The sequence below is a fragment of the Canis lupus genome, chromosome 25 (genome assembly GCF_011100685.1).
Source record: "Canis lupus familiaris isolate Mischka breed German Shepherd chromosome 25, alternate assembly UU_Cfam_GSD_1.0, whole genome shotgun sequence".
Lineage (NCBI taxonomy): Eukaryota > Metazoa > Chordata > Mammalia > Carnivora > Canidae > Canis > Canis lupus.
Genome location: NC_049246.1, coordinates 43,143,680 through 43,155,122, shown reverse-complemented (window position 1 = coordinate 43,155,122; position 11,443 = coordinate 43,143,680).

Here is an 11,443-nt window from a genome sequence, read left to right as displayed (position 1 = left end):
ACACTGTACATTGTGTCCTGATACTTGCTTTTTCTCACTGGACCATATATTTTGGATATCTCCCCATGTCAACATCTATAGACAGACATCATTTCAAAAGGCCAAATAGTTTTATATATATGATTAACCATACTTTATTTTAATCAGTGCCCTCATGTTGCAAACTTTTCTACAATTATAAGAAGTACTTCTGGATGCCTGGGTGGCTCGGTTGGTTAAGCGTCTGCTTTTGGCTCAGGTCATAATCTCAGGGTCCTAAGATCTAGTTCTGATTCCAGCTCTATGCTCAGCAGGGAGTCTGCTTTTCCCTTTCCCCCTGCTCATCCTCTCTCTGTCACTGTCTCTCAAATAAATAAGTAAAATCTTAAAAAAAAAAAAAAAGGGGTTCTTCTGTCCACAACCTTACACTGAACCTGTGCACCAATGCTTTCAAGATGCTCTTAAGTCATCCTCAGATGCACCAATGTGGAAAATTGACTCCACATCACTGGTAATCTTTCTGGCTTTTCTAGTTCAATGACTTTGGCTGTGCCTTTTGTGCAGGTAGCCCAACTTGCTCAGATCTAGCTGACCAGAACTGCTTGGGAGATGACTGAAGAAAGTGTCTGGCTTTATCCTTATAAGGACTCCCTTTCTACAGTGACAGCATCATCTTATGTTGGTCTTAATGATTACATTGCCTTGTCACTTCTGGGGGTGAAAGGGGCCAACTCTCTTTCTATTCATGCCTTGCTTGAGACCTGGCACCCTATTCCTGCTTTATCCTGGTGCTCATGAAGTGTGTATCTGATAGATGAATGCATGAATAAACAGATTCCAGGCTGAGAGGCAGTCCACAGGGAGTAAGTGATGTTGGGGGCCATGGCAGGCAGGCTTAAATACAACACCATGGATAAGTTAAAGATGCATGTTTCAGTTTCTAGAAAAAAAAATTAAGGATAGAAACACCACCAAGAAACTTAGCTAAAAAGCTAATAGATGAGGGACACCTGGGTGGCTCAGGGTTGAGTGTCTGCCTTCAGCTCAGGGTGTGATTCCAGGGTCCTGGGATCTAGTCCCGCATCTGGCTCCCTGTGGGGAGCCTGCTTCTCCCTCTGTCTGTGTCTCTACCTCTCTCTGTGTGTCTGTCATGAATAAATAAATAAAATCTTTAAAGAAAAATTTTAAAAAGCTAATAGATGAGATAGATGGCATAGTAAATGATATTCAGTTTACCCAAAGAATGGCAAAGAAGGATAAAGAGAGGAAAAATAAACTTTGAGGACAAAGAATAAACTAAACCAAGATGGTAGACTTAAACCCAACCCTATTAATAGCTATTTAATATTAATTAACTAAATGCTTATGTAAAAAAACATACATAACATTCCCCAAGATAGACCATATTCTGGGCCAGAAAACAAGTCTCAATAAATTTCAAAGGATTGGGGCACCCAGGTGGATCAGATGGTTAGGCATCTGCCTTTGGCTCAGATCATGATCCTGCAGTCCCAGGATGGAACCCCCCTATTGGGCTCCCTGCTCAGCGGGGAGTCTGTCTGCTTCTCCCTCTGCCCCTCACCTATTGATGCTTTTTCTCTCCCTCTCTCTCAGATTAATGAATAAAATCTTTAAAATTTTTTTGAATAATAGAAAACATGCCCAGTATATTATCTGAGGTATTAAATTCGTCACCAATCACAGAGGTATTAAGATTAATAATCTATAACAATATGATAACCAAAAGTTCTCAGATATATGGGAATTAAACAACACAATCCTACATGATATCTCAAAACATCACCTATGAAATTAGGAAATATTTTTACTTGAATTAAAGTGAAAATAGGGACGCCTGGGTGGCTTAGTGGCTGAGCGCCTGCCCTTGGCTCAGAATGTGATCCTGGAGCCCTGGGATCAAGTCCCACATCAGGCTCCCTGCATGAAGCCTGCTTCTCCTCCCTCTGCCTATGTCTGTGCCTCTCTCTGTGTGTCTCTTGTGAATAAATGAGTAAAATTAAAAAAAAAAAGCAAAAATAAAACCCCCAAATTTATGAGATGCAACTAAATGAGTATGTGGAAATATTTTTTTTGTTGTTGTAGCTATGGGCTAGTCATTATTATGTGTCTTCCTTTCTCCTCAACTTTTGAATGAGAGACTATCTATTATATTTTCCTGTCTCTGTCTTGCCTTGATTTGTCAGGTGTATGTTGGGGTGATAACTGGTCTTTGTAGTTCACAGGTCTCTGCACCTAAGAAACCAAACATAAGGAGCCGTACTCAAGAAATCACACTTTCAAAGTATCATCCCCACCTGGATCTAATATTCATGGTGAGATCCTGGACCTCAGGCCTGAGTGTGGTGCCAGAATGGAAAGTTACTCTGGAAGTTTTACTTTGTTTTATTTTCAGAGGTGACTCTATTTGGCAAGTGGATACGAATTATGAGGAGTTGGAGGGCAGATTGGGATAGGTTGTGACACTGGTGGCCCCTGGTGAACTGGGCCTTCTTCAGGCCTTCCCATCCTCATATCATTCCATATTGACTCAGGCAGGGCTAATGCGACCTGAGCAGGAATGATGCAAGTAGAGACTTGATCAGTGCCTGCACGGTGGGGCTTGTGCTCTTGGAACACTCCTTGAAATTCAGTCGCCATGTGTAAAGAAGCCCTTATTAGGCTACTGACTGAGGAAGCCAATGTGGAGAGGACCCTGCAGGATAAGAGACAAATGTGAGTGTTCCAGCTCCCACCAAGATGCAGCTGTATGAGTGACCTCAGCTATACCACAAACCACCTAGTTGAGCCCCATCAACCCACAGAAACATGAGAAATAACAAGTCATCGTTTTAAGCCACTAAGTTTGGGGGTGGTTTGTTGTGTGGCAGTAGACCTCTGGAACATGTAGGGAGCTTTGGAGCTGGGACTCTTTTAGAGTTGTCTCAAAGTGAGACATGAAGCCAGGCCTTTTAACCCCCATATAGACCTGAAGGGGAGCAGAATATGCCCCCCAAAACATGCCCCTTCAGCTTGTGGATTATTTTGAGCCGAAGCCAATCAAGTCCCAGCAAACTCCAGAAAAGCTTTTTATTTCTCCCTTAACTGTCTAAAATAATTTACATAGGGGGGCCCAGCCCAGAAAGAGAGCTATCAGAGATAACTTCTTTTTATGTGAAAGACATCTGCATGGCAGGACATTTGATTACTAAACATCTGCTCTTCTCATCTTCCTGTGAATTTCCTCTCTCCTCTTTGAAGCCCCAGGCTCCCATCCCTTTTCTTAGCTCAAGATGGCACATAAGCCTCAATTGCCTGACTGCCTTTGAGTCTCATATTTTTATGGGGCTCCCGTACATGTGTAATTAAATTTTTTTTCTCCTGTTAATCTGTCTTATGCCAATTTAATTATTAGACCAGCGAAAGAACCTAGAAGGCAAGAAGGGAACATTTTTCTGTCTCTGCAGACCTGTCATTAGGTTCATTGTGCCTCTGGGAAGGCAGCATGATCTTGGGTGAAGCAATATATATATATATATATTTTTTTTTTTAGCCAAGGGCAATTCCCAGAGTTGGGTACAACTGTGAGCACTCAGCAGCCAACACTTCTGGAATCTACGGGAATGAGTGCCTTGATCTGGTGGCGCAGTACAGCATTCACTAGTCAGATTTCTACAGACTTCCACTGTTTTCCCATTGGTAGGATAGAGGAAGGGGGCTACAGATGCTTTATCTGATGCCAGGTCAGCGTTCTGGCAAGATGTGACTGGCTTAAAGGAAGAGTAATGAATTAGTCTAAAAACACATGCTAGATGGGCCCTTGGGGGTATCTTTCCTGGGTTTCTGGTTCTAGGGAAATACTTCCGTCTCCATAACTGGCGGCTGAGGAGTGAGAACTGAACATCACATGTCCCAACGGTAGAAGGCCACCCTGACTCGTTTCTGTGCTCATTGCTCAGGCTATGGAAGTCATAATCATGAAGTCTGATCTTGGGGTGGCTAGCTCTCAGAGACAGGAATAGGGCAAGTCTGAAGAGGGTATGGCGGTGGGAGCAGGGGTGTCTGGTAATTAGAGGAGGGTGGCATTGAGAAGGAATCTTATGCAAAAAGTAGGTATCTTGGGATGCCTGGGTGGCTCAGTGGTTGAGCATCTATCGCCTTTGGCTTGGGTCATGGTCCCAGGGTCCTGGAGTCCTGGGATAGAGTCCTACATAGGGCTCCCCATAGGGAGCCTACTTCTCCCTCTGCCAATGTCTCTGCCCCTCTCTGTCTCTCATGAATAAATAAATAAAATATTTTTTTAAATTTAATTTTATTTTTTATTCATGAGAGACAGAGAAAGAGAGAGAGAGAGGCAGAGACACAGGCAGAGGGAGAAGCAGGCTCCATGCAGGGAGCCTGATGTGAGACTTGATCCTGCGACTCCAGGGCCATGCCCTGGGCCAAAGGCAGGCACTAAACCGCTGAGCCATCCAAGCCTCCCCTAAATAAAAAAATCTTAAAACAAACAAACAAACAAACAAAAAAACAAATTAGAGGTGGAGCAGCGCTGCATATCCCGAGGCTTCACACCTGCCCAGTTCCAGGCAGCTCTAGAGGAGTATGAGGAGTTAAACGTCTGGCGGGTTGAGAGACCTCATGATGCCTTTGAAGGGAAAGGAAGACTCTCTTCTTTTCTCCTGAGCTGCACTTGTTTCATTCTTCCTGTTTGTAGATTGCTATATTCTAAAAAAAAGATGAATGAATCTTGAAAGATTGGTGAAACTCGTATATCCATCAGCAGGTGAACTGGTACAAAAAGAAAAACAATATTGAGCACCCGGACGCCTGGGTGGCTCAGTGGTTGAGCGTCTGCCTTCAGCCCAGGTCGTGACCCCCGGGGTCCTGGGATCGCGTCCCGCGTCGGGCTCCCTGCATGGAGCCTGCTTCTCCCTCTGCCTGTGTCTCTGCCCCTCTCTGTCTCTGTGTGTCTCTCATGAATAAATAAGTTAAATATTAAGAAAAAAAAAACACCTAGGGTTTCCCTAGGTGGCTCAGCGGTTTAGCGCCTGCCTTCGGCTCAGGGCGCGATCCTGGAGTTCCGGGATCGAGTCCCACATCGGGCTCCTTGCATGGGGCCTGCTTCTCCCTCCTCCTGTGTCTTTGCCTCTCTCTATCACAAATAAATAAATAAATAAATAAATAAATAAATAAATAAATAAATAAATCAATCTTAAAAAAAAACACACCCACAAAACAATACTGAGCACAACACGTGTATTGACCACCTTCCCAGCATTCCAGGCTTCCTTAATTAAAATAACCTAATTAAAAATAATAATAATAACCTAATTTTCATTCAGACATTCTGCTTCCGGGCACAGCCTTATCCACCCAGTTAACCTCAGCCCGCCCCCAAGGCGGGGCCCACGGTGGCCTAAGCCAATCAGCACACTCCTCTGGATCGCCAGTGGTCATGTGACCCAAGGCGGTCCAATTAGAGTGAATCATAGGACTGTCCCTTGGAATGCTGGGAAAGGGGCGGGCTGGTGGGCGCTCTGGGAGAGGTCGGTCACCAGCCTGAGGCCGCTATAGGTGAGGCGTCCTTTCTCCTATTTTCTCTTGAGGTGTTTTTTTTTAATTTTTATTTTTATTTTGTCTGAGACTGAGAATTAGACACATCGGGCTGGCGAGCAGGAGAAATGCATACAAATCTATATAAATTTTATGTGACATGGGAACTCTTCAAAGGAAGTGAAGACCCAGAGAGAGGGTGACAACCACTTACTTTTCCTCCCGGTTGAACAAAGAGAGACGACTGTGGGAAATTTTTTTTTTAAAGATTTTATTTATTTATTCATGAGAGACACACAGAGAGAGAGAGAGGCAGAGACACAGGCAGAGGGAGAAGCAGGCTCCATGCAGGGAGCCTGACGTGGGACTCGATCCCAGGTCTCCAGGATCAGGCCCTGGGGTGAAGGCGGCGCTAAACCGTTGAGCCACCTGGGCTGCCTTCCCCCCTTTTTTTAAGATTTTATTTATTTATTGGGAAAATTATTAAACTAGCGTGAGGAGGCCTCAGGAAGATAGAAAGTACCAAGACGAGCGAGGCCTGTGTGCACGGCATTCTCTAGGTCTCGACTACCTGCCCTTGGCGCTGAGGGTGCTACTTTCCCCTGGGGTAGAGGGAGGGCATCTTTCGCGTGTGAGCTTTAAACCTCCTGCTTTCTGAGAGAAAAGAGGTGGTCAGACTGCCCTTCCTGGAGCTGCTCTTCTTTGAGTGCTTTTAGCTCCAAAGAATCCGTAGGCCAAAGGGGCATATTTTGGGGTGACCTAACCTGCCATCCTTCAGAGTCTTGTTTGACCAGTGGTGAGACAGTCACGGGATGCGACATCGTGCAGCCGCTGAAAATGACTTATTGGAACGATTTCCAGGAGAAATGAGAAGAACGGGTCATGAATACATGGTGTGAGATCTCATATAATGAGGGGACAAAACGTCCATTTTAACCAAGTGATCTCTTGGTGGGAGGTAGGATAGGTGGTGGTGGGGGGGAGCCTGTCTTCCTCCATTAACTTGGCTTGAATCCTGTCTGATGCCCTAGGGAGGAGAGGGCACCCCCTTGCCCAGAGACAGCCTCTTTGCGAGGGAGAGGCACCCCATGAGAGCCGGCCAGAGGTTGAGTCCGAAGCACTGGAGAAGGGGCCTCCTCTACAAATACAAGACTCAACATACCCAATCCTATTGACACTACAGTCACCCCACTGGGGATCTGCTCCCCTGGAGAAGGGCTGAGACCAGAACCTCTGGGTTCTATGGAGTGAAAGGCGCAGGCAGGCACAGGGCCCCAGGAGAGGGGAAAGTTTGCTCCTCTAGAGGCTTGTCCAGCTCACTGCACTTCAGCTTCCGGTGGGCAACAATTCTGTCTTGTTGTTGGGTCCCAGTCACCCAGGACTAACGTGGGCACTGGCACAAGGCCGCAGGGAAGGAGGCCAGGCTGAGGTGGGGGGGGCACAGACAACAAAAGCTGGGGGCTTCCCACCTGTGCGCCCCCCAGTGAGGTGAGGTCCAGAGACCCCAGGCTCCCGCCCTTTGTCGTCTGGCCTGACTTCAGAGCTGCAAGTTCTGCTTTCTGGCTGTTTCAGACATTCCTCCTTTATGCGTAAATATTAGTTTTAAGGAGCCTCCTGCTCAGGGAGGTCTTGGTCGGCTTAACTGCTCTCAGTGGGAATATGCAACTTTAAAGCCTTTGGAAAGAATCTCCTTCTGAGGAATTTGCATTTTCAGAAAGCTTTCAATAGAGGGCCTAAGCGGTGGAGCCTGTGAATAAGGTCTTTCTGTGTTTGCTGCTCCAGGCGAGCAGTACCGGAGGAGTAAGAGGAAGGAGGCAAACTGCACTCCCCCCGGCAGCTGCGGCGGAGGGGGTGTAGGGGATGGTGCATTTGCCGAGAGTCAGTGAGGATTCTGGGATGTGTGTGTTGAGTCATCTCTTCCCCGCAGGTTTCCAGGGAGCTAGTTTGCATGAGGTAAACTCGCGACCTGATTCCCAATTCCGAGGGCCACTGTTTCTTGCTTTGCAGCTTTCTCTTGCCTCAAGGATCTGGCCTAGTGGGGGAGGGGGCGGGTAGTCCACTGGGTAGGGGAGGGGCGTTGGAGGCAGAGCCTGGCTCATACAGAATTCAGCCCCACACTCGGATGGGCTCCCCTTCCCTCCCTCCTCCCTCGGTTGGGACCAGGGCTGCTATGGCTGTCAGAAGACCTCACTGTGTGGTTTGCTAATAATGCTCCCCTTGGCTCTTTGGCCCTTTGGCCCCACCCCTGGTTCATCTTCATTCTCTGAGGAAGCAGAGAGAGAAAACCTAGAGAAAGAAGGTAATTTAAAAGCGCCACCCATCAATAGTGAGGCAAAGGCTTTCTGCCGCAGGGTGGGAGTCCATCCTGGGTCATTGGCTCACTCCAGGAAGCTCCCCCTGGAGGTCACGGTGACAAAGAAGGGGTGTTTGCCAGTACTCCTCCCCCCAGGAGTCCTTCCCCTCCAGTGGCCTGGGGTCTGCCTGTTGGAGGTGTCCTCTTGGAAGGATACAGACCAGCAGGGGCCCCTGGACACCATGACGCTGCCCCAATCCCTCCTGCAGAGCCTTAGTGTACCTGGGATCAAACAACTGAGGGGTCCGGATTTGTCACTCTGAAGCCCTTTGAGGTCACTGACATCGGTGACCTTGTCCTAAGACCAGCCTATACACTAGAGCAAGCAATTGCTCTTGCTTTTATTTCTGAGATTAATCAACAAGATATTAAAACAGACAACAAACCTGTAGAACCAGAGGGCCTCCAGATGCGGCCCTGTCCCCCTAGAAAAATATGCCATACTGCACTCTTTCTTCCCCTAACCTCCCTCCCTGCTTCTGTCTCTCTCTTTCTTTCAATTCAAAATATTATTGATTCTTTCTGTATGCCAGCTATTGTTACAGGAGCTGGCAATATATTTGCGGACAACAAATAAAGAGATCCCTGGCTGGTAGATCTTACAGGCTAGAAGAAGGAGACAGGCAATAAATAATCACCATAAGCAGTAAGTAAATTTTATAGCACTTCCGAGAGTACTGAGGGCTATGGGAATAGAGACAAGTGGGAGTTTGCAGTTCTAAGCAGGTGGTCAGGGTGGACCTCATTGAGAAAATGACATTTGAGCAAAGGCTTGAAGGCAAATGTAGAGGACGAAAAATATCTGTCCTTCTATCCCTCTAAGTTCTTGGCTGGGGAGTCTGTAACAAAAAAACAGATTAATAACAGAAACTTATTTAATATGTTATGCAATATGGGAGCCTTTATCAGGAAATATAGACTTGAAGCAGTGAAACCTGAGCCTTTCAATGCTAGGTTTGAGGAAGAAGGAAGAGGTGTAAGAAAATGTGGTGGGACATCTGTGTCTTGGAGATAAGGTTGCTCCTTTCCTGTGGGTATAGAGAGGCCACCTCTCACCTGAGGGTCTATGACCTGCTTCAGGGGAAGGTCACAGAGTCCTTCCTGCACCTGCTGTTTTTCTAATTCCTACAGCTCCACACAGCCGTGGGCTATGAGGAAGAGTGTGCCAGACACAGGGACCAGCCAGCACAAAGGCTAGTGCGGGATGATGCCTGGTACTGGTGAGAAACAGCAGGGAGGTCGTCACAGCCAGAGCACAGCAGGTGGGCAGAGCAGGAGATGCTGTCAAAGAGGGAGGGGCCTTGTCAGGCCCACTGGCCACTGGAGGATTTTTAAAATTAAAATGTCAAGAATTGGAGCACCTGGGTGGCTCAGTCAGTTAAGCGTCTGCCTTTGGCCCAGGTCATGAACTCAGGATCCTGGAATAGAGCCGCGCATTAGGCTCCCTGCTGGGGACAGAGGGATCTGCTTGTCCCTTTCCCTCTGCTCATGTTCTCTCTCTCTCTCTCTCTCTCTCTCTCTCTCTCAAATAAATAAAATCTTTTAAAAAATTAAGTCAAGAATACACTGGCAAGGACTCTCTTCTTAACATAATTAGAACCAGGCTCCTCTGGCCCAGACCTTGGCCTGTTTAGTCCAGTTTTAGCGGGAATCCTGCTGGCTCAGTTTACAGAATCCTCTACCCTTGGTATCTGAACTCCCTTGATACCTGGTCAAATTCCTCACCCATCCCTCTCAACATTTTTTACTCTGGCCTGTCTTTAGCAAGAATCCTATCCAGTTGGTTCAGCCAGAATTTCCCCTTTCCCCATGTTCCTTCTTCGTAATTTCCCATTCATTGACCCCACCCTGCTCCTTTGCCTATAAATCTCTACTTGTCCTTTTATTCAGAATGGAGTTCAGTTCTCTACTGAGGTCCCTTCCCCTCCTGCCCCCCCACAGCAATATTTCCAGAATAAAATATGCCTTCACTGCTTTAACTTCTGTCTGGCTCTGGTCTTCTTTCAACATAGAAGTAGAGAGAAGCATGTGATGAACTCAGCATGTACCAATCACACAGGTTCCACAGTGACCCATTCATGGCCACCCTGTGTCATCTTTTTTTTTATATATATATATAAAATATTTTATTTATTGGGCAGCCCAGGTGGCTCAGCGGTTTAGCGCTGCCTTCAGCCCAGGGCCTGATCCTGGAGACCCGGGATCGAGTCCCGTGTCAGGCTCCCTGCATGGAGTCTGCTTCTCTCTCTGCCTGTGTCTCTGCCTCTCTCTCTGTCTCTCTCTCTCTCTGTCTCTGTCTCTGTGTGTGTCTCTCACAAATAAATAATAAAATCTTTAAAAAAATATATTTTATTTATTTATTCGTGAGACACACAGAGGCAGAGGGAGAAGCAGGCCCCATGCAGGAAGCCCGATGTGGGACTCGATCCCTGGTCTCCAGGATCAGGCCCTGGGCTGAATGCGGTGCTACACTGCTGAGCCACCTGGGCTGCCCCACCTTGTGTCATCTGTTCCTTATTTCTCATCTCCCTGATATTCATAGTATTTCATCCATAAGTATTTCTATGTGTATCTCTGATGAGGACTCCTTTTTTTAAGGACTTCTTTTAAGCTGAACATAAAGTCATTTTCACATCTAAAAATTTACAATAGGGCATCCCCAGTGGCTCAGTGGTTTGGTGTCACCTTCAACCTAGAGTGTGATCCTGGAGACCCTGGATTGAGTCCCACATCGGGCTCCTTGAGTGGAGCCTGTTTCTCCCTCTGCCTGTGTCTCTGCCTCTCTCTCTCTCTGTATCCCTCATGAGTAAATAAATAAAATCTTTAAAAAAAAATAAAAATTTACAATAGGGGGACACCTGGCTGGCTCAGTGGTTGAGCATCTGCCTTTGGCTCAGGGTGTGATCCTGGGATCTAGGATCAGGTCTCACATCGGGCTCCATGAGAGGGGCCTGCTTCTCCCTCTGTCTGTGTCTCTGCCTCTCTCTCTCTCTTTCATGAATAAACAAATAAAATCTTTTTTTTTTTTTTTAATTTTTATTTATTTATGATAGTCACACAGAGAGAGAGAGAGAGAGGCGGAGACACAGGCAGAGGGAGAAGCAGGCTCCATGCACCGGGAGCCTGACGTGGGATTTGATCCTGAGTCTCCAGGATCGCGCCCTGGGCCAAAGGCAGGCGCCAAACTGCTGCGCCACCCAGGGATCCCAAACAAATAAAATCTTAAAAAAATAATAAAAATTTACAATAGGGACATCTAGGTGACTCAATGGTTGAGCGTCTGCCTTTGGCTCAGGTTAATCCCGGGATCCTGGAATCGAGTCCTGTGTCAGGCTCTCCTCAGCAAGCCTGCTTCTCCCTCTGCCTATGTCTCTGCCTTTCTCTCTGTGTCTCTCATGAATAAAAAAAAAAAAAAAATCTTTTACAAAATAAAAATAAAAAAATAAAAATTTAGAATAATTCCTTATTATAATTAAGTATCCTGTCATTAGGTCATCAGAGAGTGTTTTGCACAGTAGTAACATGCTTTGATTCACTTGTTTTTTAAATTTTTATTTATCT